The 26015-nt window shown below is 47.5% G+C and overlaps 1 long non-coding RNA gene across 1 annotated transcript; it reads left to right on the plus strand.

Moving 5' to 3' along the window:
• Positions 1-10928: 10928 nt before the first annotated feature.
• LOC123059449 (uncharacterized) lies at positions 10929-13423 on the plus strand. Its single transcript, XR_006427445.1, has 3 exons — positions 10929-11538; positions 11651-11741; positions 13365-13423. It is a non-coding gene; the product is annotated as an uncharacterized lncRNA (long non-coding RNA).
• The last annotated feature ends 12592 nt before the right edge of the window (positions 13424-26015 follow it).

Below are 26015 nucleotides of genomic sequence, written 5' to 3' on the forward strand. Positions count from 1 at the left end.
GCATATATGGCTGGTGGAGGCTCTATGGTTAATATGTTTTGCGAAAAGCTAATTTTTCCCAACAACAAAGGAATTTGTTTTATTTAACTATCATCGAAGTTGAACAACATTGAGAAGGTTCCTCCAACTCAATCCCAATTAAAAGTAATTATCAACCCAACAAATTAAATTTAGAGTGATGAGATCCATATGATAATCCAAGAACTAGATACTGAAGATGTCCATAACCGGGGACACGGCTAACCATGATTAGATTGTACACTCTGCAGAGGTTTGCGCACTTTTCCCCACAAATCTCGACCTCCTCCGTTGGATTTCTCGCACTACATGGTGTTTGAGAAACGGATGACTAAGACACAGTCTTTTAGTAACATTAACTCTAACCCTAGGTAGACAGTACCAACCTACATTCCCTACATCTGCTAGCCTACCACTGGAAGAGGTCATGCAACATACTCAATGAAGTCAACACAAAACCCAATGAAATCCTTTGTTTGATGGCCCATGGAGATGCTTCCTTCTGGCCTAGCATGGTTACGGACATATTTCTTTAGTACTCCCATGAACCTCTCCAAGGGGAACATATTGTGTACAAATACGGGGCCCAGAACGACAATCTCGTCGACTAGATGAACTAGGACGTGCATCATGATATTTAAGAAGGATGGTGGGAACGCCAGCTCGAAACCGACAAGACATTGCGCCACATCACTCCTTAGCCTTAGTATTATTTCTAGATCGATCACTGAGGGAGTCCTGGATTAGGGGGTGTCCGGATAGCCGGACTATACCTTCGGCCGAACTCCTGGACTATGAAGATACAAGATTGAAGACTTCGTCCCATGTCTGGAAGGGACTTTCCTTGGCATGGAAGGCAAGCTTGGCGATACAGATATGTAGATCTCCTACCATTGTAACCGACTCTGTGTAACCCTAGCCCTTTCCGATGTCTATATAAACCGGAGGGTTTTAGTCCGTAGGACGAACAACAATCATACCATAGGCTAGCTTCTAGGGTTTAGCCTCCTTGATCTCGTGGTAGATCTACTCTTGTACTACCCGTACCATCAATATTAATCAAGCAGGACGTAGGGTTTTACCTCCATCAAGAGGGACCGAACCTGGGTAAAACATTGTGGCCCCTGCCTCCTGTTACCATCCGCCTAGACGCACAGTTTGGGACCCCCTACCCGAGATCCGTCGGTTTTGACACCGACATTGGTGCTTTCATTGAGAGTTCCTCTGTGTCGTCACTTTTAGGCCTGATGGCTTCTCCGATCATCAACACCGACGCGATCCAGGGTGAGACTTTTCTCCCCGGACAGATCTTCGTATTTGGCGGCTTTGCACTGCGGGCCAATTCGCTTGGCCACCTGGAGCAGATCGAAAGCTACGCCCCTGGCCTTCAGGTCAGATTTGGAAGTTTGAGCTACATGGCTGACCTCCGCGGAGACTTGATCTTCGATGGATTCGAGCCGCAGCCGAGCGCACCGCACTGTCACGATGGGCATGATCTAGCTCTTCCGCCAAACAATGCCCTGGAGGCCGCACCCACATCAGCTTCGACCCTTAATTCGGAGCCAACTGCGCCAATCGAGGATGGGTGGTCGGACACCGCCTCGGGGGCTGCAATCTCTATGGTGATCGAGCCAAACACCGGCCCTATTCTCTGTGAAGCCCGTGACTCCAAGGAGTCGGACTCCCCTCCAGACTCCGATCCCTCTGTGCACCTACAGATCGAACCCGATTGGGCGCCAATCATGGAGTTCACCGTCACGGACATCTTTCAGCACTCGCCCTTCGGCGATATTTTGAATTCACTAAAGTCTCTCTCTTTATCAGGAAAGCCCTGGCCGGACTATGGTCAGCAAGGTTGGGATGCGGATGATGAAGAAATTCAAAGCCCACCCACCACCCACTTCATATCCACTGTCGATTATTTAACCGACATGCTCGACTTCGACTCCGAAGACATCGACGGTATGGACGCCGACGCAGGAGACGATCAAGAACCCGCGCCTATAGGGTACTGGAAAACCACATCGTCGTATGATATATACATGGTGGACAACCCAAAAGAAGGCAATGGCGATGGAACAGCGGAGGATGACCCCTCCAAGAAGCAGCCTAAGCGCCGGCGTCAGCGGCGCCACTCTAAATCCCGCCAAAGCAAAAATGGTGATTCCGGCACGGGAGATAATAACACCACGGACAGTGCCGAAGACAACCACCTGCAGCAAGATTCAGCACAGGAGGATGGGGAAACCAGCCCTCATGAGCGAGCGGCAGACAAAGAGGTCGAAGACGATAATTATATACCTCCCTCCAAAGATGAGGCAAGCCTCGACGACGACGAATTTGTCGTGCCGGAGGATCCCGTTGAACAAGAGCGTTTCAAACGCAGGCTTATGGCCATGGCGAGCAGCCTTAAGAAAAAACAGCAACAGCTTAGAGCTGATCAACATTTGCTAGCCGACAGATGGACTCGTATGCCCCTCCAAGAGCTACCCAAAGCGCAGGTTGCTACCCCGATTAGAGGAGGAAGCACCTAAACCTACATCACCAGTGCATGATGCGGCCGACCGGCCACCCCGTGGCCGCTACAGAGAGGCCTCCTGGCGCTCCACTCAAGCCGCACCCCGGCGCCGCTCAAAAAATACCAAGGCACGGGAAAATGCGCCAGACCTGCGAGATATATTGGAGGACAAGGCAAGGCAAAGAAGATCGATCTACGGATTGCGTGGGCGCGCCATGGCACGAGACGGTAATCGTCACTCCGGACACAGTAAATCCGGCCGGGCCGAACACAATAGACAAAGCTCGTTGGAGCTGCTTCGTGATATAGCCCAATACAGAGGCGCCGCACGCCCACTATGCTTCACAGATGAAGTAATGGATCATCAAATCCCCGAGGGTTTCAAACCCGTGAACATCGAATCATACGATGGCACAACAGATCCTGCGGTATGGATTGAGGACTATCTCCTTCATATCCACATGGCCGCGGTGATGACCTACACGCCATCAAATACCTCCCACTCAAGCTTAAAGGACCAGCTCGGCATTGGCTTAACAGCTTGCCAGCAGAATCAATTAGTTGTTGGGAGGACCTGGAAACCGCATTCCTCTACAATTTCCAGGGCACTTATGTGCAACCACCAGACACCGATGACCTTATCCACATAATTCAGCAGCTAGAGGAATCGGCCAGACAATTCTGGACACAGTTCCTAACCAAGAAAAATCAAATCGTCGACTGTCCGGACGCAGAGGCCCTAGCAGCCTTCAAGCATAACATCCGTGATGAGTGGCTTGCACGGCACCTAGGACAGGAAAATCCGAAATCTATGGCAGCCCTCACAACACTTATGACCCGCTTTTGCGCGGGAGAAGACAGCTGGCTAGCTCGCAGCAATAACATGAGCAAGAGCCCTGGTAATTCGGATACCAAGGACAGCAGTGGCAGGTCGCGTCGCAACAAGGAAAAGCGCTGCATTAACAGCGACAATGCTGAGGATACGGCAGTTAATGCCGGATTCAGAGGCTCTAAACCCGGTCAGCGGAAAAAGCCATTCAAAAGAAATACTCCGGGCCCGTCCAGTTTGGACCGAATACTCGACCGCTCATGCCAGATACATGGCACCCCCAAAAAACCAGCCAATCAGACCAACAGGGATTGTTGGGTTTTCAAGTAGGCAGGCAAGTTAAATGCTGAAAGCAGAGAGAAGGGGATGCATAGCGATGACAAGGAGGAGCCCCGGCCGCCGAACAACAGTGGACAGAAAGGTTTTCCCCCACAAGTGCAGATGGTGAACATGATATACCCAACCCACGTCCCCAAGAGGGAGCGGAAGCGTGCGCTAAGGGACGTATACGTGATGGAGCCAGTCGCCCCAAAGTTCAACCCATGGTCTTCCTACCCGATCACTTTTGATCGAAGGGACCACCCCACTAACATCCATCATGGCAGATTCGCCGCATTGGTTCTAGACCCAATTATTAACGGATTTCACCTCACTAGAGTCCTTATGGACGGCGGCAGCAACCTGAACCTGCTTTACCAGGATACAGTGCGGAAAATGGGCATCGATCCCTCGAGGATTAAACCCACTAAAACGACCTTTAAAGGCATCATACCAGGTGTAGAGGCCAACTGTATAGGCTCAGTTACACTTGAAGTGGTGTTTGGATCTCCGGATAATTTACGAAGCGAGGAGTTAATCTTCGACATAGTCCCGTTCCGCAGTGGCTATCATGCACTGCTCGGGCGAACCGCATTTGCCAAGTTCAATGCGGTGCCGCACTACGCATACCTCATGCTCAAGATGCCAGGCCCTCGAGGAGTCATCACGGTCAATGGAAACACCGAACGCTCTCTCCGAACGGAGGAGCATACGGCGTCTATCACAGTGGAAGTACAAAGCAGCCTCTCAAGGCAATTCTCCAGTCCGGCCATGAAACGTTTGGACACCGTCAAGCGCGCCTGGAGTAACCTACAACAAGACCGACTGGCACGTTCCGAGCAAGCGTAGCAATGCGGCCCCAACCCCAGCCCTCGCGAACTCGCGAAACTAGTGTTGCTCATACATAACTACGCTCTGGAAATACCATGGGCACAGGGGGAGGGGCACCATCACGGCACGCCCGAAACGCGGCTTAAACCGCACTAGGGGTTGCCGATTTCTTAATTTTCTCTTATTTTTAGGACTCCATTCTTTGGAATGCTTGTCCGGCAGCACAATTGCCGCACAAACGATACAACCAGGGAAGCAGAAAGCTACGCCGCACTATGGAACTCTAAGGTGGTCTCTATAATGAGCAGTATACCTGTTTCACAGAACATTCTGCAGCTCGCCCCTAGAAACGACATGTTAAATAGTCCCATCTTTTGCTTATTGCACTATTTGTATCGTTCTGCTTTGATCGCAAATATTTAAATAAACAATGCATAACTTCTGTCTATTATTGCATTACTCTTTTTTAAGAATATATGTTCATTAATGACATGTTGCACCCATACACTTTGGTACGGCCAATACGCCATTGGCTTAAGTACCCCACAATACGGTGTGAGAAGTCCGAACACTTTCACAAGTGCGGCACCCCAAAGTTATAGCATTATATGCATCGGCTCCGAATCATGTCTTGGGTCAATAGTTGGGTTTGCCCGGCTCCTATGTTTTGGTACCTTACGTTCCGTTATATCGGCTAAGGTAGCACTAGGAGAACTACTGCGATTGTGCCCCAGTTGAGCTAGGCCAAGCACCTCAGTAGAGAAAGATAAAACTGACCGTCATGATGAGGCGAGAGCTGTTCGCTGTTCGAGAGGTTTTTGAGTCCCTAAAGACTTATGCCGCTTAGAGCGAGGAGTCGGCTTTGTCCGGCCTAGGCGTGGATAGTGCCCCGAACTCGGTCTTCCGAACACTAGGGGCTTTGCCAAAATTTAAAATTATAGAATTCTATGGCTAAGTGAGTGTGTTCAAGCATTATAGTCCGATTGCCTTGTTCGCTGTGTTGAGCGCCTCCCTCGAAGGAGCCAATTATGGGAAAAAGAGTGCTCATGTTTCTCCCGTAAACCCCAGCACTCGTGGCATGGGGGTAGAAGCCGAGGACTCACCATCTCTCAAATTTGATAAACGGCCGCATAGAAGGTAATATTTTAAATTCAAAAGCGTTGCTTAGCGCATATGAACAAGTTTTCAGCGTACAGGATCACAAATGCGAGTTTACTCAAAAATTACATCTTTGGAGCATTCATCCGCTATAAGGCGGGCACCCTTCAAGATGCCCTCATAATACGCTTCCGGGACGCGATTCTCCTTGCCCGGCGGCTGCCTGTCCTTCACCAGCTTCTCTGCATCCATCTTGCCCTAGTGCACTTTAGCACGGGCAAGCGCCCTATGGGCACCTTCGATGCAGACGGAGCACTTGATTACTTCAAGCCGTGGACAAGCATCCACCAGCCGCCTCACCAGCCCGAAGTAACTCCCAGGCAGAGCCTCTCCAGGCCAAAGCCAAATTACGAGGCCCTTTATGGCCTGTTCGGCCACCTTGTGGAGCTCGACCATTTGCTTCAGCTGGTCGCTCAAAGGCACCAGGTGTCCGGCCTCAGCATACTGCGACCAGAACACCTTCTTCGTCGAGCTCCCCTCCTCAGATCGGTAGTAGGCGGCGGCATCAGATGCACTACGGGGAAAATCTGCGAATGCTCCTGGAGAGCTCCGGACTTGGGTAAGTAACAAGTAATTCACTTTCACGTGCTTGCTTTACATAATGAATGCCTTACCCGCCGCTACCTTCTTCATCGCTTCAATTTCTTGGAGCGCTTTCTGGGCTTCGGCCTTGGCAGACTTCGCGCTTTCGAGGGCCGCCGCAAGTTCGGACGCTTGCGTCTTTGAGACAAGATCCAAACTCTCGTGTTTTTTCACGAGAGCCTGGAGCTCTTTCTGCACCTCCTCCACCCACGCCTCCTGCTTCCCTCTCTCTGTGCGCTCCACGGCCGCTCTGTTTTCGGCCTCGGACAGCGCTTTCTTAAGGGTTGCCACCTCGGCCGTGGCCCTTATAATAGCACGTTGATACTGTCATTTTTTGCAACCACATCTTCTCTATATACTTGCGCAAGGTATTACTTACCTTCCCTCTCCTCGAGTTGCCTCTTGGCATGGCCGAGCTCATTCTCGGACCGCGCTAGGTTTTGCTTCAGCGTATCCACCTCCGCAGTCAATGTGGCGGAGGCCAGCAGCGAAGCCTGCATATGCATATTGACTTGATTATGTTAGACTCTTGTGAATGTTATTAGATCCTCTATTCGGCTTTTCTTTCGAACACCGAACAGAGCATCAGGGGCTACTGTCTATGCGGTAATATTTTTACATATTCTTTACTTACCTCAAAGCCTGTTAGAAGGCTGGCACAGGCTTCAGTCAGTCCGCTCTTGGCGGACTGAACCTTCTGGATCACCGCACTCATAATAGTGCGGTGCTCCTCGTCGATGGAGGCGCCGTTAAGCACCTCCAGCAAATTGTCCGGTGCCTCCGGTTGGACGGAGGTCGCCGGCTCGGTAGGCTTGCTTCTCTTGGAAGGAGGCTGCCTACCGGAGTCCGAACCGTTGAAGGTACTGGCGTGGTGTCCGGCACAAGGCCGGACTTGGAGCCCTTGGGGGTTCTATGCCCTTTATGCCTGGAGTCCGGGAGGTCGCCTTGCGACGCCTCAAGGACCACCTCCTCCTGGCTTGGAACCTGTTGGGACGCCACCTCAGCATCGTCCGTAAGGTGGGGGGAGTAAGCTGTCGGAAGCGAATTCACATCCCACAAATCCAGGGAACCGCTCAACGACACGTCGAGCCGGTCTTTGGGTGGACTGCATAAACATGTTCGCCGTCGTCGGCGTTGGTGGAGTAGTCCGGAGGAAGGGTTTTCCCCTTCTTGGACCCTTCGGCCTCCCCAGTTGGGGCGGCCTTCCTTTTCTTCCCTTCCCCCGCTGGAGGGGGAGAGGTCTCTTCTTCCTCCTCCTCGTCTTCATGGGAGGAGTGCGTCTCGGAGTCATCGGATGATGAATCCGACACCTCCTGGCGCCGGGCACTCTTTCGAGTCCCCGTGGCCTTCTTCTTGGCCTTCTTCTCCGGCACCACATAGGGTGCCGGAACCAGCAGCTTCACCAAGCGAGCGTCCGCTGGGCCTTCAGGCAAACGAACCGGACAGTTGATCTGTCCGGATGTCTCCTGCCAATCCTGTGAAAGGTAAGGGAGCTTAGATCCCGCATGGAGACAAACTATGAAAAACTAATACCCTATAAAAGGTAAAAACAGCTTACCGCACGAGCGTGACGCTGCGTGCTGAATCCGCGATCCTCGGTAGCGAATGCGGGGGCCTCGGCGCCCTTGAAAAGCACCTTCCAGGCATCTTCGTACGTCGTGTCGAAGAGCCTGCTTAGAGTTCGGTGCCGCGCCGGGTCAAACTCCCACAGGTTGAAAGCCCGTTGTTGACACGGGAGGATCCGGCGGATGAGCATAACCTGGACTATGTTGACAAGTTTGAGCTTGTTGTCCACTAGGGTCTGGACGCATGTTTGGAGTCCTGTCAGCTCTCCTTTTTTACCCCACGACAGGCCCGTCTCTTTCCAGGAGGTGAGCTGCGTAGGGGGCCCGGATCGGAACTCAGGGGCTGCGACCCATTCAGGGTCGCGCGGCTCGGTGATGTAAAACCACCCCAATTGCCACCCCTTTAGGGACTCCACGAAGGAGCCCTCGAGCCATAGGATGTTGGGCATCTTTCCCACCATGGCGCCTCCGCACTCCGCCTGGGTGTCGTGCACCACCTTCGGCTTGACATTGAAACTCTTGAGCCATAGGCCGAAGTGGGGGCGGATGCAGAAGAAAGCCTCGCACACGAGGATAAACACCGAGATGTTGAGGACAAAGTTCGGGGCCAGATCGTGGAAATCCAGGCCATAGTAGAACATGAGCCCCCAGACATATGGGTGGAGAGGGAAGCCCAGTCCATGGAGGAAATGGGGGAGGAACACCACGCTCTCATGGGGCCTAGGGGTGGGGATGAGTTGCCCCTCTTCGGGAAGGCGGTGCGCAATGTCATTAGACAAGTATCCGGCCTTCCTCAGTTTTTTGATGTATCCCTCCGTGACGGAGGAGACCATCCACTTGCCTCCCATTCCGGACATGGCTAGAGAAGGTTGAGGTGGGGTGTGCGGACTTGGGTGCTGGAGCTCGAGTGCGCGGCAATTGGATAGGCAAAGGAGGAAGAAGGCGTGCATGAAATGGTGGATCCTTATCCCCTTATCTGGGCGGATGCGACTATGCGTCCCCACCAGCCTGGTAAAACTCACTTATCCCCCAAGCGCCATAATCAATGGCGCGGTTGGGTTACCCACGCCCGTATTGATGAGAATCCCGGAATAAGGGGACACGATCTCTGCTTTGACAAGGCGTGCCAATAAAACCGCCTCGCTAAATGCGCTGAGGTGGGACAGTAAAACAATTCGAATAAAGACTTGGCCGTGGTGTGATGTCACGCTATGGAATATGTCAGCAGATTAGGTTTGTGTAAATATTATTCTCTCTATGGCAATATGTGGAAACTTATTTTGCAGAGCCGGACACTACCTTTGTGTTCAAAATCTTCTATGAAGTACTTGGAGGAGGAACCCGCCTTGCAATGCCGAAGACAATCTGCATGCCGGACTCGTCATCATTGAAGCCTAGTTCAGGGGCTACTGAGGGAGTCCTGGATTAGGGGGTGTCCGGATAGCCGGACTATACCTTCGGCCGAACTCCTGGACTATGAAGATACAAGATTGAAGACTTCGTCCCATGTCCGGAAGGGACTTTCCTTGGCGTGGAAGGCAAGCTTAGCGATACAGATATGTAGATCTCCTACCATTGTAACCAACTATGTGTAACCCTAGCCCTCTCCGGTGTCTATATAAACCGGAGGGTTTTAGTCCGTAGGACGAACAACAATCATACCATAGGCTAGCTTCTAGGGTTTAGCCTCCTTGATCTCGTGGTAGATCTACTCTTGTACTACCCATATCATCAATATTAATCAAGCAGGATGTAGGGTTTTACCTCCATCAAAAGGGCCCGAACCTGGGTAAAACATTGTGTCCCCTGCCTCCTGTTACCATCCGCCTAGACACACAGTTCGGGACCCCCTACCCGAGATCCGCCGGTTTTGACACCGACAATCACCTTCTGAGAGATTGCATTGTGGAATGCACATAGATTCACAATGGCTAATCGGACATTTTCTGATAGAAGCCCCCTCAATGCAACCGGAAGCAGTTGCATCATAATCACGTGGCAGTCATGAGACTTTAGGTTCTGGAACTTTTTCTCTGGCATATTTATTATTCCCTTTATATTTGATGAGAACCCAGACGGGACCGCCATACTGAGCAGGCATTCAAAGAAGATTTCCTTCTCTTCCTTGGTAAGAGCATAGCTGGCAGGACCTTCATACTGCTTTGGAGGAATGTCGTCTTTTTCGTCCAAACGTTGTAGGTCCTCCCGTGCCTCCGGTGTATCTTTTGTCTTCCCATACACGCCCAAGAAGCCTAGCAGGTTCACGCAAAGGTTCTTCGTAACATGCATCATGTCGATTGAAGAGCGTACCTCTAGGTCTTTCCTATAGGGTAGGTCCCAAAATATAGATTTCTTCTTCCACATGCGTGTGCGTCCCTCAGCGTCATTCGGAATAGATAGTCCACCGGGACCCTTTCCAAAGATTACGTTTAAATCATTGACCATAGCAAGTACGTGATCACCGGTACCCATGGCGGGCTTCGTCCGGTGATCTACCTCGCCTTTGAAATGCTTGCCTTTCTTTAGACATTGATGATTGGTCGGAACAAATCGACGATGGCCCAGGTACACATTCTTCATGCATTTGTCTAGGTATATACTTTCGGTGTCAGCTAAATAGTGTGTGCATGCATGGTATCCCTTGTTCGTCTGTCCTGAAAGGTTACTGAGAGCGGGCCAATCATTGATGGTTACAAATAGCAAAGCGCACAGGTTAAATTCCTCCTATTTGTGCTCATCCCACACACGTCACTACTAGGAAAAGGGCCATAGATGAAATGGATACTAATGGCGCACCATGTATGTGGTGCGCCACTGCTATATAGCAATGGCGCACCAGATATGGGTGCGCCATTAGTGGCCATATTACTAATGGCGCACCTGGTGTGTGGTGCGCCATTACTAGTTTTGTCCTGGCGCCACACCCCTCCCCAGACTTAGCAGTGGCGCACCAGTTGGAAAGTGCGCCATTACTAGTTTTAACTAATAATGGCGCACCAGTAAGAGATGCGCCATTGCTATCTATACATATGGCGCACCCCCTACCAGTGCGCCATTGCTAGCACCCCTTATCCCCTCCCTCTAGTCATGTTCTCTCCCCTCAAGAAAAACAACCCAGCCTTTCCGGATCCAATCCTCCTCCCTCTCCCCCAACCACCCACCGCGACCGCTCCGCTACTCCAGTCTCCCAATCAGTGCCGCTCCGCCGCTCCAGTCTCCCAATCAGCGCCGCTCCATCTTCCCACCCACTGCCGTGGTGCCGCCGCTCCAGTCTCCCAATCAGTGCTGCTCCCCTCACTTCCCACCCTAGGTCACAGATGGAGTCGAGCAGGTCAGCGCCACGGCCAGACTCGCCACGGATAAGCACCGTCGTCGAGCTGGAGCTGGGCCGCGGCAGAGGCCGACTTCTTCTCCACAATCTGGTGCAGGGAGAGGAGGCCACTGCTTCCTCCGGCGTGTGCTTCTTCTCGGGATGACATGGAGCTTCTCAAGGTCCCCTCTTCTTCCTCCCCGCATCTCTCTCTCCGTTGGATGCGATTCGGCAGGCGTGGTTCCCTGCCTGATTTGGTGTCCTCACGCATGTAGGTGACAGCCATGTGGTGCGCGCGCGGATTCTTCCTCAACTTCGGCGCCTTCCGCCCTCCCCCTTTGCTGGCCAGGCCGATTGATTCTTCATGGAGATGCAGGTCGAGCAGCAGATGTTTCCGCCTCCGTTCATGGTCAGAACACTCTTTCCTTTCTTCTTCTCTCTCATCCATCTCCTGGATTCAACCTATCTATCTATCCATGCTAGTTAATCAAAGGACTTTCTGGATTCTGAATCAGTAACAGGGGTAGCTAGATGGATCATGTATGAGGATGGATCAGAACGGGATGATGGTGGTGAAGATGATGGTGAAGCATCAGAGGATGATGGTGCCCGGTATGATTTATAGTTTATACACATACTGCACTATTGATTAAAGGTTGTAACCTCACTGTCACGCCAATGGACGCAAAAAAGAAGAGTGGTAGTACTATCAATGGTTCACTCAGCGCCTCAACAACGTCTGCACTACTTCTAATATTGTTTTTCAGTAGCTTTTTGATGCACCTTTTTCTTTCAGTTCTTAGTGCTGCTGCCCTAACCTATAGCCACTTGTCCTGTCTTGAGCGTCATCACGATGTGTCGGAGTATCTATGCTATACATCTGTGCTATGTCTCCCATGTTTACATTCAGTTAGCATTGTTAAGCAGTGTGAATGGCACTGGTTGCAAATATAAATGCTAATTACTTCCTAAGATGTTAATGTGTAGGATGAATGCTATTAGAGAATCAGTGCAGCAATCAAAAGCAATCTAGTATTTTTGCTAAGAAAACAGTGCCACCAAGAAGTTCTTAGTGGGACTATAACTATTAGTTGTTGGATTGGTTCGTTTGGATCCTTGCTTGGGTTAATAGTTTGTTATTCGCTGCTCTGTTTGCAATTTGGGTTTAACTCTGACACATAATTTGTTGTGGCACCTGCTTCCTCCTTGTCTTTGTTGTGTGAAGATGTTCTTTTTATCAGGGATAATTGTGCAGTCGTTCAGGTTGGTTTTCAGCACGGTTCTATAAAGAAGTTGGCACTTTGGTTATACATGTTTTTTTAGAATCACTTTGGTTATATATGTTGGGGGGTATTGGTAGGGTATTTTGTTGCCTATTCTAAGGCTGTATAGATGTTCTTGTCTGTGGGTTAATTGCTCTCGCTGTTGGCGTTCTACACTGCTTGTGCTAAGATCTGAAGGTGATGAACATGTATGTTTATCTCATGTTCGGAAACAAGGACCGACTTGAATATCTGGACTAGACTAGTGGATGCCAGCAACTCATCTGAAACTCTTCTTGAAGTTCAATGTTTTTTTGGAAATGATTGCACAATATTACCCCCCCCCCCCACCAGGCGTTATTTGGTAGTAACTTCTTTAGTTACACATTTGAGATGCATTTTTTGTTGTTGTTGAAACGATGGCATAAGCTTTGCATCATCCATTAAGTAAGAGAGGAGAAAAGAGTTTGTTACACACATCTATTACTACTACGTAAGGTTGTTATTGTCCTGGCATGATATTACCCAAATTTTTCACACCCGCAATAACCAGTGTTTTGCTTCCCTCTTGATGGAGCCGTTTGAACCTGTAGACACTTTGGTTATCCAACGTTTTCTGCACCCGTAGCCACTTGAACCGATGAGAATTCTTCAAGCCTACCTATAGCCACTTGAATAGATGTCTATCTCAGATCTGCTCATCTAAAAAAATCCAAGTGGAGTAGTATACTGGTAGTATAGTATAATAATATTGTCAAAAGGTAAATGCCCTGATTAGTTAGCTCTGTCAGATAAATACTCGTCGAAAGTGGGCTCTTATCAAAATTCATTTCGATTATAATCTTACTCATACAATACACACCATGTAATTCTGGAAATATATGCTCATATCTAGTTGTTCATAAAAAATGACAGTATTGACATGTTATAAATAGTTTTTTTGTATTTCTGTTTATTTTGTTACATTTTGCAGGGATAAAGTGAAGAAAAAGAAGAAAAGATTACTAGAAGATTAGTTTTAGGATTTTCTTTTATTTCCTTGCAATTTTCCTTTTATTGGATACTTGTAAAGACATTGTAAAATTCTTACTATAATAAAAATATGATTCTATTTCATTTTTTGTTTTTAAATTATTTTCCTTATAGATTGTTTTCTGTAAATTTGGATTTTTTTTGTTTTCCAAATACATTACTAGTGGCGCATCATCAACTAGTGCGCCATTAGTAAGCCAGAGCACATGGGTAAATATGCCCCCCTGAGAGTCATACCAGTGGCGCACCGTGGGATATACTAATGGCGCACTGTATGGTGCACCATTAGTATACCAGATACTAATGGCGCACCACAGGTGCACCATTAGTAAAAAATACTAATGGCGTGGTACTAGTGGCGCACCTGTAGTGCGCCATTAGTAGGCAAAACAGGTGCGCCACTAGTAGGCCTTTTCCTAGTAGTGCGTACACCGTTTCCATTCCACAGCTGTAAAACTTCTTTAACTAATGGCCTTAGGTACACATCAATGTTGTTTCCGAGTTGCTTAGGGCCTTGGACGTGAACTGGCATCATAATGAACTTCCGCTTCATGCACATCCAAGGAGGAAGGTTATACATACATAGAGTCACGGGCTAGGCATTGTGATTGTTGCACTGCTCCTCGAAAGGATTAATGCCATCGGCGCTTAAACCAAACCATACGTTACTTGGGTCACTTGCAAACTCGGCCTGTTACTTTCTCTCGATTTTTCTCCACTGCGACCCGTCAGTGGGTGCTCTCAACTTCCCGTCTTTCTTACGGTCCTCTCTATGCCGTCGTATCAACTTGGCATGCTCTTCGTTTCTAAACAGATGTTTCAACCATGGTATTATAGGAGCATACCACATCACCTTGGCAGGAACCCTCTTGCTGGGGGGGCTCGCCATCAACATCACCAGGATTATCTCGTCTGATCTTATATGGCAATGCACCGCATACCAGGCATGCGTTCAAATCCTCGTACGCACCGCGGTAGAGGATGCAGTCATTAGGGCATGCATGTATATTCAGCACCATCAATCCTAGAGGGCATACGACCTACTTTGCTGCGTACGTACTATCAGGAAATTCATTAACCTTTGGAAGCTTCTTCTTCAATATTTTCAGTACCTTCTCAAATCCTTTGTCAGGCACACCATTCTGTGCCTTCCACTGCAGCAATTCCAGTTCGGTACCGAGCTTTGTGTTGCCATCTTCGCAATTGGGGTACAACCCTTTTTGTGATCCTCTAACATGCGATTGAACTTCAGCTTCTCCTTTTCACTTTCGCACTGTCTCCTAGCATCAACAATGACCCGGCGGAGATCATCATCGGGCACATCGTCTGGTTCCTCTTGATCTTCAGCAGCTTCCCCCTTTGCAGCATCACCATATTCAAGGGGCACATAGTTTTCATCGTCCTCTTCTTCTTCGCTGTCTTCCATCATAACCCCTATTTCTCCGTGCTTGGTCCAAACATTATAGTGTGGCATGAAACCCTTATAAAGCAGGTGGTTGTGAAGGATTTTCCGGTCAGAATAAGACTTCATATTCTCACATATAGGGCATGGACGACGCATAAAACCATTCTACTTGTTTGCCTCAGCCACTTCAAGAAAATTATGCGCGCCCTTAATGTACTCGGAGGTGTGTCTGTCACCGTACATCCATTGCCGGTTCATCTGCATGCATTATATATAATTAAGTGTGTCAAAAACCATTACAGAACATCATGGATAGATAAGTTACCAAAATAATAGAAGTTCATCATCACATTAAAATGAAAGTACATACATAGTTCTCATTGGACAACATATAGCTCTCTAGAGCACCTAATTAAACCATACATTGAAACTATGTAAAACATTTCAATGCAACAACAAATGCGACCATAATCACAACCAAGGTAACAATTGATCCAACGGCATAATAATACCAAGCCTCGGTATGAATGGCATATTTTCTAATATTTCTAATCTTCAACCGCATTGTATCCATCTTGATCTTGTGATCATCGACGACATCCGCAACATGCAACTCCAATTTTATCTTCTCGTCCTCAATTTTTCCTTCAAGTAATTGTTTTCTTCTTCAACTAAATTTAACCTCTCGAAAATAGGGTCGGTTGGAATTTCCAGTTCGCATACCTCCTAGATAAACAAAATCTATGTCACGTTGGTCGGCATAATTGTCATAAACAATAAATGGACCAAATCTATCCCTAATAATAAAGCACGGATTGACTCCGTGGGTTCACCGTCACAATACGCTTTTTCCCGTGAATTTACGCTTTCAGTTTTTTTTCACCTATATTATTTTTTACATCCAAGGTGGTATTATTTTGCCTGCGTATCTATTACAATACGACAATTACTACCCCTCCGCCAGCCAGTCCAATCTCTCTCCCACCTCGATCATGACTGCTCGACTGTGCAGTGCCTGACCCGTCCTCTCTGCGACACTCTGCTCTTTCCACACTCGCGGCGACCACCACCACAACATGCGTCCTCCGGATGGATCATAAGGATGGCGTGCAACGACGGCCGGATCGACCCACAAACCACCCCTTCATCCTCAACACAAGCAAAAAAACACGTCAGCAACGGAGGTCGAGCGCACCTTGTGCCGGAATAGGGGGAGGCCACACTGCGGGTCATGAGAGATGGACAATGAGAGGCGGCCGAGGCTACCACGTCTCAAGCCAGTGCAGGATATGCTCTAGCTCGGCGGTCCAGCTAACCTCCGCGTCACGGCCGTCTCCGGCGCGCTGGGTGGACATTCGTATGTCTCCCCATCCCCACGCACTTAGGCAACCTTGCCACGGTGCACGCGCGGACGAAGGATTGGAGCCGCTGCTGCGGGACGGGACCACGGTCCGCTATAGCGCAGCCTCAGCAGTGTTTTGGGCAGTGTGGAAGGGAGCTCATGTACGCAGTATGCTCGCCTCCTGCACGAACAGGAGCCTGCTCTTTCACGAGTTAGGAACCTCCGCGGCGGCCGTCGAGCCGCACGGCGGGGCAAAGCAGCAAAGGGAAGGGAGTGCAATGGTGAAGCGGGGCCTTGAACCTGTTAATGAAGTGACGACTGGAAGCGGCAGCGCCATTGGCGGCTGGATGGGTGGACAAGGGCGTGGCGCAAGATGTCTGATCTCCGATGACGGACGAAGAAGAGAAAGGGGAATTTTTCCCTTACCCACATGTGGGCACTTAATTCCTGATTGATTGTTGTTTACAATCTACTTAGAGCTGTTGAATAACCAGGGTTAGTTCGTTTCTTGATCCATCCTGTCTGAGATTAAAATGCTTTGTGCCTTTTTACGTGTTTTCTCTTCACAGAGAATGTGATATACTGATATGCATATGTTGGTCTATATTATTTGCTCACACACTTTGTCTATACATCTTGAGAAGTACTCCCCTATTTCTGCTATTAATCTACAAGTTTTTGGCGTGAGTCATATGTTGTGTAAACCCGCATTCTTGCTATATCTTGAGTTGTCACAATGTCTTACTATATTCAGGATTCAACTTAGGAGAGTGTACAGAACATGCAGCTCTGTATTGTTTCCGGTGTATGTTGGTCATGCATCGGATATCACTCAGTTTCTAGGAATTTCGAGATAGCATGTAAGCTTCTCGAAATCTCTTTATTAATACCAATCGTGATTTTATTTCTGCCTGATGACTTAATATCATATTGTTTTAGCAAAGAAAGCGACAAAAAAGGAGAGAAAACTTAAGGCCTCTTTTGGTTCATAGGATAGGATTATCGTATGAATAGGAATTTTGTAGGAAATGAGATAACATGTATCTCAAATCTTATGAGTAGGAATAGGAAACGAGATGTCATTTGGTTGATACCAAAGAAATTTTTTCATTGAGTCTAGGCTCATTGTTATTTTCCTATGAAATGTGGAGGATAGGAACCAATCCTATGTAGGAATAGGTATCCATTCCTATGAACCAATGGGCTCTAAAGAAAAAAAATCCTATAAGAATCCTATCTTCTAGAATTTCTATGAAATTCCTCCAAACCAAAGAAGGCCTAAACAAGAGAGATGTAGATGTTGGTGTCTCATCAAACATGTATTGTGTATGAACTTTGTGGAATAATGAAGTAGAAAACCATCAAATACAAAGGTTGTGTCCCAGCAGTAACTAGGATTTTTTTTAGTGAAAGCAGTAACTAGATTTGATTTAGTTGAGTGACAAATAACAGGTGAGGCCCTATCTGAGAATGTATATATTTATCCAAGAACGACCCCCTGGTACTTTTAATTATTTTTTGCTATTTTGCAAATTTATTTGGGTGCTAAACTATTTTTTATTTTTAAGCATGTATTTACTTATTTATCCCGTTGCAACGCACGGGCATATGTGCTAGTAGTTATAAAAGATAATATATACCGCGTCCAAATCATAGACAGGACGAGGGCTGACGGGGGCGGATACCAAAACCATCACACTATATAATAACAAGCAATAATAAAAGTAAGAAAATTAGACAAATATCTATCTAATCATACAAGTAAGAATTTTTTCTTTCAAAATGAAGATAAGAACAAGAGGCTCACTACGGTGGTGCCGATGACGAGATCGGCGCGGGCGATCGACGGCGGTGAAGATGGGGACGGGACTTGACGGACAGCTAAACCTAGACAAATCTCGAAGAAAATGGAGCTCGGAGGTCGAGCTTTGAGAGGAGAAAGCTTAACTAGTGTTGCTCGGGCATTTCATCGAACACCTCATGTGCATAGGAGGTGAGCTAGAGCACCACAAAGTTCTCCCCTCGCCGGCGAGAAAAACAGAGCAGTGTGGAGTATATATAGCCACTTCATTGGTCCCGGATCGTGGCTGGAACCGGGACTAAAGGCTCTCCTTCTCTCCCGGTTCCAGCCATGAACCGGGACCAATGGATGTGGTCCAGGAGAGAGGACCATTGGTCCCGGTTCGTGCCTGGAACCGGGACAAATGGGTCCAGACGAACCGGGACCTATGCCCCATGAGGCCCGGCCGGCTCCTGGGTACACGAACCGGGACATATGCCTCCATTGGTCCCGGTTCATGTCTGAACTGGGACTAATGGGCTAGCCAAGCCTCAACCAAAGCCCTGTTTTCTACTAGTGACGCCAGAGAACTACATGTCCGAAGAGATAATCTTCCAGGTGGCCCATTTTAACAACGGATATCATGCCCTGTTAGGGCGAGACGCATCCACACGCTTTCAATCCATACCCCGTTACGGGTACATGAAGCTCAAAATTCCTGGTCCTACCGGTGTTATCACTATTACCAGTGATCCAGACATAGCGCTCCGCGCCGAAAACATAACCGCATCCCTGGCCCTCGAGGCACTGACTGAAGTCCTGGCGGCCGAGGAGCTCACCGCTCTGCACTCCACAGTGGATAGAGATGACGTAATTCTTGATAAAAGACCTAAATCCACTTCTTTCAAGCCAGCTTCCATCGGGGTACAGCTGGATCTGACGGACCCCAAGAAGACAGCTTCCATCGGGGTATAGCTGGATCTGACGGTCGACGCCGCATTAGGCACGTTCTTGCGCGAGAATTGGGACATCTTCGCCTGGCACCCCTCGGACATGCATGAATCCCACGCGCGCTGGCCGAACATAGTATCAATATACTGAAGGGATACAAACCAGTCAAGCAAGCACTGCGGTGATTTTCTGAACCCAAACGACAGGCTATGGGTGAGGAGCTAGCCAAGCTACTCGAAGCCAGGTTTATCAGAGAGATCAAACATCCGTACTGGCTAGCAAACCTGGTTATGGTGCCGAAGAAGGATAAATCCTGGCGCTTGTGTGTCGACTTCAAGGACCTTAATAAAGCCTGCCCTAAGGATCCCTTCCCACTACCCTGCATCGACCAGATTATTGATGCAACAGCAGGGCATGACTCACTATGCTTCCTCGACGCATATTTCAGATACCATCAAATCAAAATGAAGGAATCTGATCAAACCGCAACGACATTCATCAACCCATGCTAGCCCTTCTTCTTCAACACCATGCCTTTGGGCTAAAAAACGCTAGCACCACATACCAACGCATGATTCAAATGTCCCGGGAAAAGAAAATTGGTAAGATAGTTGAAGCATATGTAGATGATGTAGTCATCAAATCTAAGCATGTTGAATCATCCGTGGATGACTTATGCCTTACATTCAACAACCTCCGAAGATATGACATACGGCTCAATCCGGAAAAGTGCGTTTTTGGCGTTCCAGCCGGAAAACTATTGGGGTTCATTGTTTCCAATAGAGGAATCGAAGCAAACCCAGCCAAAATTCAAGCCCTGTCACAGTTGGCTACACCAACAGACCTCAAACAGGTCCAGAAACAAGCCGGGTGCGTGGCAACTTTGACCCGCTTTATCTCCAGATTACGAGAAAATGCACTGCCATTATATCGTTTGCTTCGATGCACCGACCACTTCGCGTGGACGGATGCTTCTACAGATGGATTGGAAGAAATCAAAGCTTTACTTGAAAGCAACCCAATCATGGCCGCGCCAAATGTCGGCGAACCCATGCTACTATACATATCTGCAACGCACTAGGTGGTGAGTGCGATGCTCGTTGTCGAACGAGAGGAAGAGGGACACAAATTCCTACTTCAAAAAATAGTATACCATGTATAGACGGTCCTCACACCATGCAAGTCCCGATACCCACACTATCAAAAGATAGCATATGCAGTCTTCATGGCATCACGGAAGCTGTGGCACTACTTTTAAGAATGTTCGATCACGGTGGCTTCTGAGGTACCACTTAATGATATTATAAACAACCGGGACGCCACCGGCCGGATCACCAAATGGGCCATTGAGCTCTTACCGTTTGCAATAACATATAAGTCACGCAGAGACATTAAATCTCAGGTGTTCGCCGACTTCGTCGCTGAATTGACAGAGGCCGAACTCCCTAAAGAGTAAGGCACATATTCCATCTAGGTGACGCACTTCGACGACTCTAAAATGCTAGCCGGACATTGGGCTGGTGTCGCCCTGACATCCCCCACAGGAGACACAGTCCACTTTGTGCTCCAAATAATGTATACAGACTCTAATAACACAGTCGAGTATGAGGCCTTGTTGCATGGTCTTCGGACAACCGTCTATATGGACATACAACGCTTGGAGGTGCGCTGGGTTTGAAACCTTGCAATATCCCAAATAAACGGAGAATTTGATTCAAAAGATCCGAAGATGGTGGCTTACCGCAATGATGTACTTAAAATATCAGCTCGGTTCATGGGGCTCGAGTTTCATCACATGGCCTGAGAGAGCAAACAAGCAGCGGACACCTTGCTCGCATGAGCGATAAACACGATCCCATCCCACCCAATACCTTTGTGGAGAGCCTCTTCAAGCCATCCGTGTCATGGCAAGATGAGAGCAGCACTACCAGTCCGGATCCGGCCATACCCCTTGATTCCGAAAACAATTCCGATATCATCGGGGGCTCGGCCACCGAAATAACACCATCGGCCCATGTAATCATGGCAATAATCGCCCCATGGACTGAACCCTTCCTGGCCTACCTTAATAGGAGAGAGCTCCCCGAAGACCAGAATGAGGCTCGATGCATTGTTTGTCGCTCGAAAGCCTACAAGAAAAGCACTATCAGAGACCTTCCAAGATGTATCTCCGAAGAAGAGGGGCGGCAGCTCATGGCTGAAATCCATGCTCGTCTTGGCGGCCATCATGTCGCAGATCCGGCCCTCATAAGCAAGGCCTTCTATACCGGTTTTTTCTGGCCCACGACCTGAGCAGATGCAGAAGACCTCGTCCAACGTTGTGTAGGATGCCATCTTTTCACGAATCAAAGCCATATGCCGCCTATCGCCCTACAAAAAATCCCCATTACATGGCCTTTCGTGGTCTAGGGGCTTGACATTGTCGGACACCTCAAAGGGGGAAACCATAAGAAAAAATACCCGCTGGTCAAGGTAGATAATTCACTAAGTGGATAGAGCCAAACCAGTTAAAATGGCCGAAGCTGGACCAGTGATAGACTTCATATCCGGTGTCGTACACCATTATGTTGACCCACACAGCATCATCACCGATAATGGCTCTAACTTCACAGTCGACGAAGTAAAAACCTGGTGCGCTAATCTGGGCATCAAGCTTGATTATGCCTCTGCCTATCACCCCCAAACAAACGGTCAAGTCGAACGGGCTAATGACCTCATAATGAGCACCATTAAACCCAGACTAGTGCGATCCTTAAAGGAGTCAGATAAACACTAGGTTGAGGAGCTCGACTCCGTACTCTAGGGACTGCGAACCACGCCCAATCGCACAACCGGATACACATTGTTCTTTCTTGTAGCGACCCGATCTCAGACGGTCAAGTCTCTGTGCTTAAGTTTCATCCCAGGATCAGTATTGCTGACACACACAGTACTCGATGATTTATAACAGAGTTCAATCACAGACTTATTACATCGAATGTCTAAAGAGAGAACTTATTACATTAATATGGCTAAAGGCCATCTAAATAAGATAACGGTGGATGCTTTGAAGGCAGAAGAGTCCATCCATCTCCACGGCAAAACTGAGTGCATGACAACGACCTAGCACACCTTACTCTTTGTTTGAAAATTCCGCAACATAATACGTTGCAGCCTGTGTAGGTCGGCACATGGAATATGCTTGCAAGATAACACTATAGAGCAATGCACAAATAACAGCTATCTCTACATCCATACATGGCTGGTGGAGGCTCTAATGTTATCATTTGCATAAAGCTAATTTTTCCCTAAAACAAAGGAATGTATTTTTTAACTACAAAGTTTGTTGAAAACTTGGGAAGGTAACCCCAACCCAATCCCAATTGAAAGTTTAATAACCCGACAAATTAATTAAGTAGAGTGATGAGATCAACATAATAATTCAAGTAACAATACTCAAGATGTCCATAACCGGGGACACGACAAATCATGATTAGTGTGTACACTCTGCAGAGGTTTGCGCACTCTTCCCCACAAGACTCGACCTCCTGTGTTGAATTTCTCGCACTACATGATGTTTGAGAAACGGATGACCGAGACACAGTCTTTCAGAAGCAATAACTCTTTACGACGGGTAGACCGTACCACCTACATCCCCTACATCTGCTAGTCTACCACTGAAAGAAGTCACACAGCATACTCAACTATGCGAGAGCCCATAATGGCTTGTGGCTGCGCACAGAAGTTTCCAGCATGAAAAATCTTATGATCCCTTTGAACCTGGGTTGAAAACCATAGGATGATCACACGGATTCCCCGGGATCTCCTTGGACAACACTGGATTCCCAAGGTGCCCACAACTGATCCAACCAGATGTGTATTAAAGTAGCCACCTTATGTTAAACCTAAGTTAACAATAACTCTCAACACTTTCATGAATTCTCTCAAAACCAAACCATGTCTATGAGCATCGCATAGGAGTGTAAGCATAACGTGGTAACACCTAGGGTTTGAATAAAAGGCAATAGGTTCCTACCTCATCAACTACTTCCCAAATACCCACATGTTATCAATCCTACTCATGCAATGTTTTAGGGTTGAAACTAATGCATATAACTTGGTAATAAATGGATATGATCAAAGTTTTATTTGCCTTGGTGACGATCAAAAAACCCTAGTGATTCATAGTAGCAAGCCTCGCACTCCGGAAACTCTATCGTGAACAAACAATAGCACACATAAGCACTCAAGCATAAGATGAAAAGGTAAAACCCAAAAGAAAAGATCTGAACTGAAAGCTCAAGAGAAAAGCTTCGATTAGCAAAAAGAATCAATCAAAACAGAGATACGAAACTCAAACTACGATCAAAAGAAGTTCGAATTCAAATCTGCTTGAAACCAAATTTTATGTTTTCAAAATCATGTTCAAATTGATTATCTGGAAAGAGGGGAACAAGCCGCAGATTTTGGCATTGGTTTCACTGGATTTGGACAAACGAGCAAAACATAGTGAGGGTTTGAAGATCAGGGACTAATCTGTAAGAAAACTATTCGCGGATAGGTCCCTGGCCGAAAATAAATTAAAAAGAAAAATCGGTCAGACGAAGGTCCGCTAACAGAGACTAACGAACGAAAATCATTCTTTAAAACGATCTAACCAGTGAACCTTTACTAATTAAAGTAAAACAAAGATGAAAAACCGATCTAAAAACTAAACCGACAAAACCGAAAAAACCCACCGGTTCGTACCGGTCAACGGCGTCGGCGGCGAGATCCGGTGGCTCTGGCGTCGGGCTTCGGCGGCGAGGCGGCGGCGAGGCATGGTGGCGGCTGCGGCAGCGGGCGGCGCGAGGCGGCGGCCCGCGGCTGTGAGAGGCGGCGATGGCAGGCGGCGGCGGGTGGCGAGGTGAGGAGGAGGGGGCTGGGGGGCTATTTAAGAGGGGGGAGGCGGCGACTTGGGGAAGGGGCAGTGGCGGCTGTGGAGTCTGAGCCAGACACCTCGGCGGCGGTGACTTGTGCTAGAGGCGGACATGGGAGGTGGCGGTGCGAGCGGGCCGGCTGGGCTTCGACCCAGTCGGTGGAAGAATTATTTTTTTAATAATTTCGCCGAACGGAAAAATCTAAAAATAAAATAAATAAAAACACTAAAATTTTTAGAAATAATTTTCATGGTCCTCTCCTAATATTTAGGACAACACGAACATTTTTGTGGGCTAAAATACAATCTTTCTCTAATTCAATCAAATAAAATCTCAATAAAAAATTAAATAAAATAAATATTTTATTTAAAATGAAATTTCCATTGTTTCGTCTGTTTTGAAGAAGTCATATTATCTTCTCACATTATTTATTTATTTGGAAATAATTTTGCAAAAATAATTTCAAATAAAATTAACTTTGATCCAAATTTACCAATTTTGAAAAAAATCAAAAATCGAAATTTTATAAAACCTCCAACTTTCTCAAATGGTCCTTGAGTTGCTTAAGGTCTTTAGGATCAAAATGTTCAAATAAAAATCAAACAAAAATGCCAAGAGCATGGATGCATATGATGACGTAATGATTAACATCCAAATTGAAAATTGGGATGTTACAAACCTACCCCCGTTAAGATGAATCTCGCCCTCGAGATTTGGGTTGGCTATAAAATAGGTGTGGGTGGTATTTCCGTAGGTCCTCTTCTCGCTCCTAGGTGGCTTCTTCCTCAGTATGGTGGCTCCACTGAACTTTGCAAAAATTACTAACCTTGCTACGTGTAACTCGGCTGGTAGACTCGAGAATCCTAGTGGGTTTCTCCTCGTCGCTTAGGTCACTCTCCAACTGAATTGCTTCCAGGGGCACAATATCTCTCAGGAAAGTATCGGCCATCTCGGCATGGCACTTCTTCAAATCGGAAACGTGAAACACATCATGAACTCCTGGCAAACCTTCGGGTAATTCCCACTTATAGGCCACTTCTCCCATATGTTCCAAAACTCGGTGTAGTCCTACAAATCTTGGGGCTAACTTTCCCCTGAATCCAAATTGTTTAACTCCGTGAGTTACCTCCTTGCGTTTAGTATCGGCATAACACTTCTGCCTGGACTGAGCTACCTTCAGTCTATCTCGTATCAACTTAACCTTCTCTTCAGACTCCTTGATTAAATCTGGTCCGAACAACTAACAGTCTCCAACTTCATCCCACATCAACTGTGTCCTGCACCTCCTTCCATACAAAGCTTCAAAAGTAGCCATCTTCAAACTAGCCTGGTAACTGCTATTGTAAGAGAACTCTGCATACGGTAAATTATCATCCCAACTAGACCCATAGTCTAGCGCACAAGCTCTCAACATGTCCTCCAGAATCTGATTGACTCTCTCGGTCTGTCCATCTGTCTACGGATGAATGGCTATACTGCACTCTAGCCTAGCACCCAAAGTCTGGTGTAACTGATTCCAAAACTTCGAGGTAAACTGTGTTCCTCTATCTGATACAATGATCCTCGGAACTCCATGAAGACATACGATCCTGGTCATATATATCTTTGCCAACTTCGCGCTTGTATAGGTGGTTTTCACGGCGATAAAGTGAGCCACTTTGGTCAAGAGATCTACTACTACCCAGATGGAGTCATATCCTGATCAGGTCCTGGGTTGTCCGATGATAAAATCAATGCCAAGTTTATCCCACTTCTATTCGGGTATCGGCATAGGCTATAGTAACCTTGCTGACTTCTGGTGTTCTGCCTTAACTCTCTGACATACATCACATACTGCTACATACTAGGCAATATCCTTCTTCATACCTATCCACCAGAAACGCTCCTTCAAATCCAAATGCATCTTAGTGTTTCCGGGTTGAATCGAGTATTGCGAGTCGTGAGCTTCCTGAAGTATTAACTTCCTGATCTCCGCATCATTGGGCACATAAATACGATCCTCAAACCATAAAGTTTTGTGTTCGTCCTCATGAAAACCTTTGGATTTTTCTTTACTCATATTCTACTTTATCTCAGCAATCTCCTTATCAGTCTTCTATGCTTCACAAATCTTTCCCAACAACATGGACTGAACTTCCAAAGCTACAAGAAAACCTCTCAGAACTATCTCCATCCGTAGTTCTTTGAGATCGTCTGTTAACTCCTATGGTAAACCT

Source organism: Triticum aestivum, chromosome 3A (genome assembly GCF_018294505.1).
Source record: "Triticum aestivum cultivar Chinese Spring chromosome 3A, IWGSC CS RefSeq v2.1, whole genome shotgun sequence".
NCBI classification, from domain to species: domain Eukaryota; kingdom Viridiplantae; phylum Streptophyta; class Magnoliopsida; order Poales; family Poaceae; genus Triticum; species Triticum aestivum.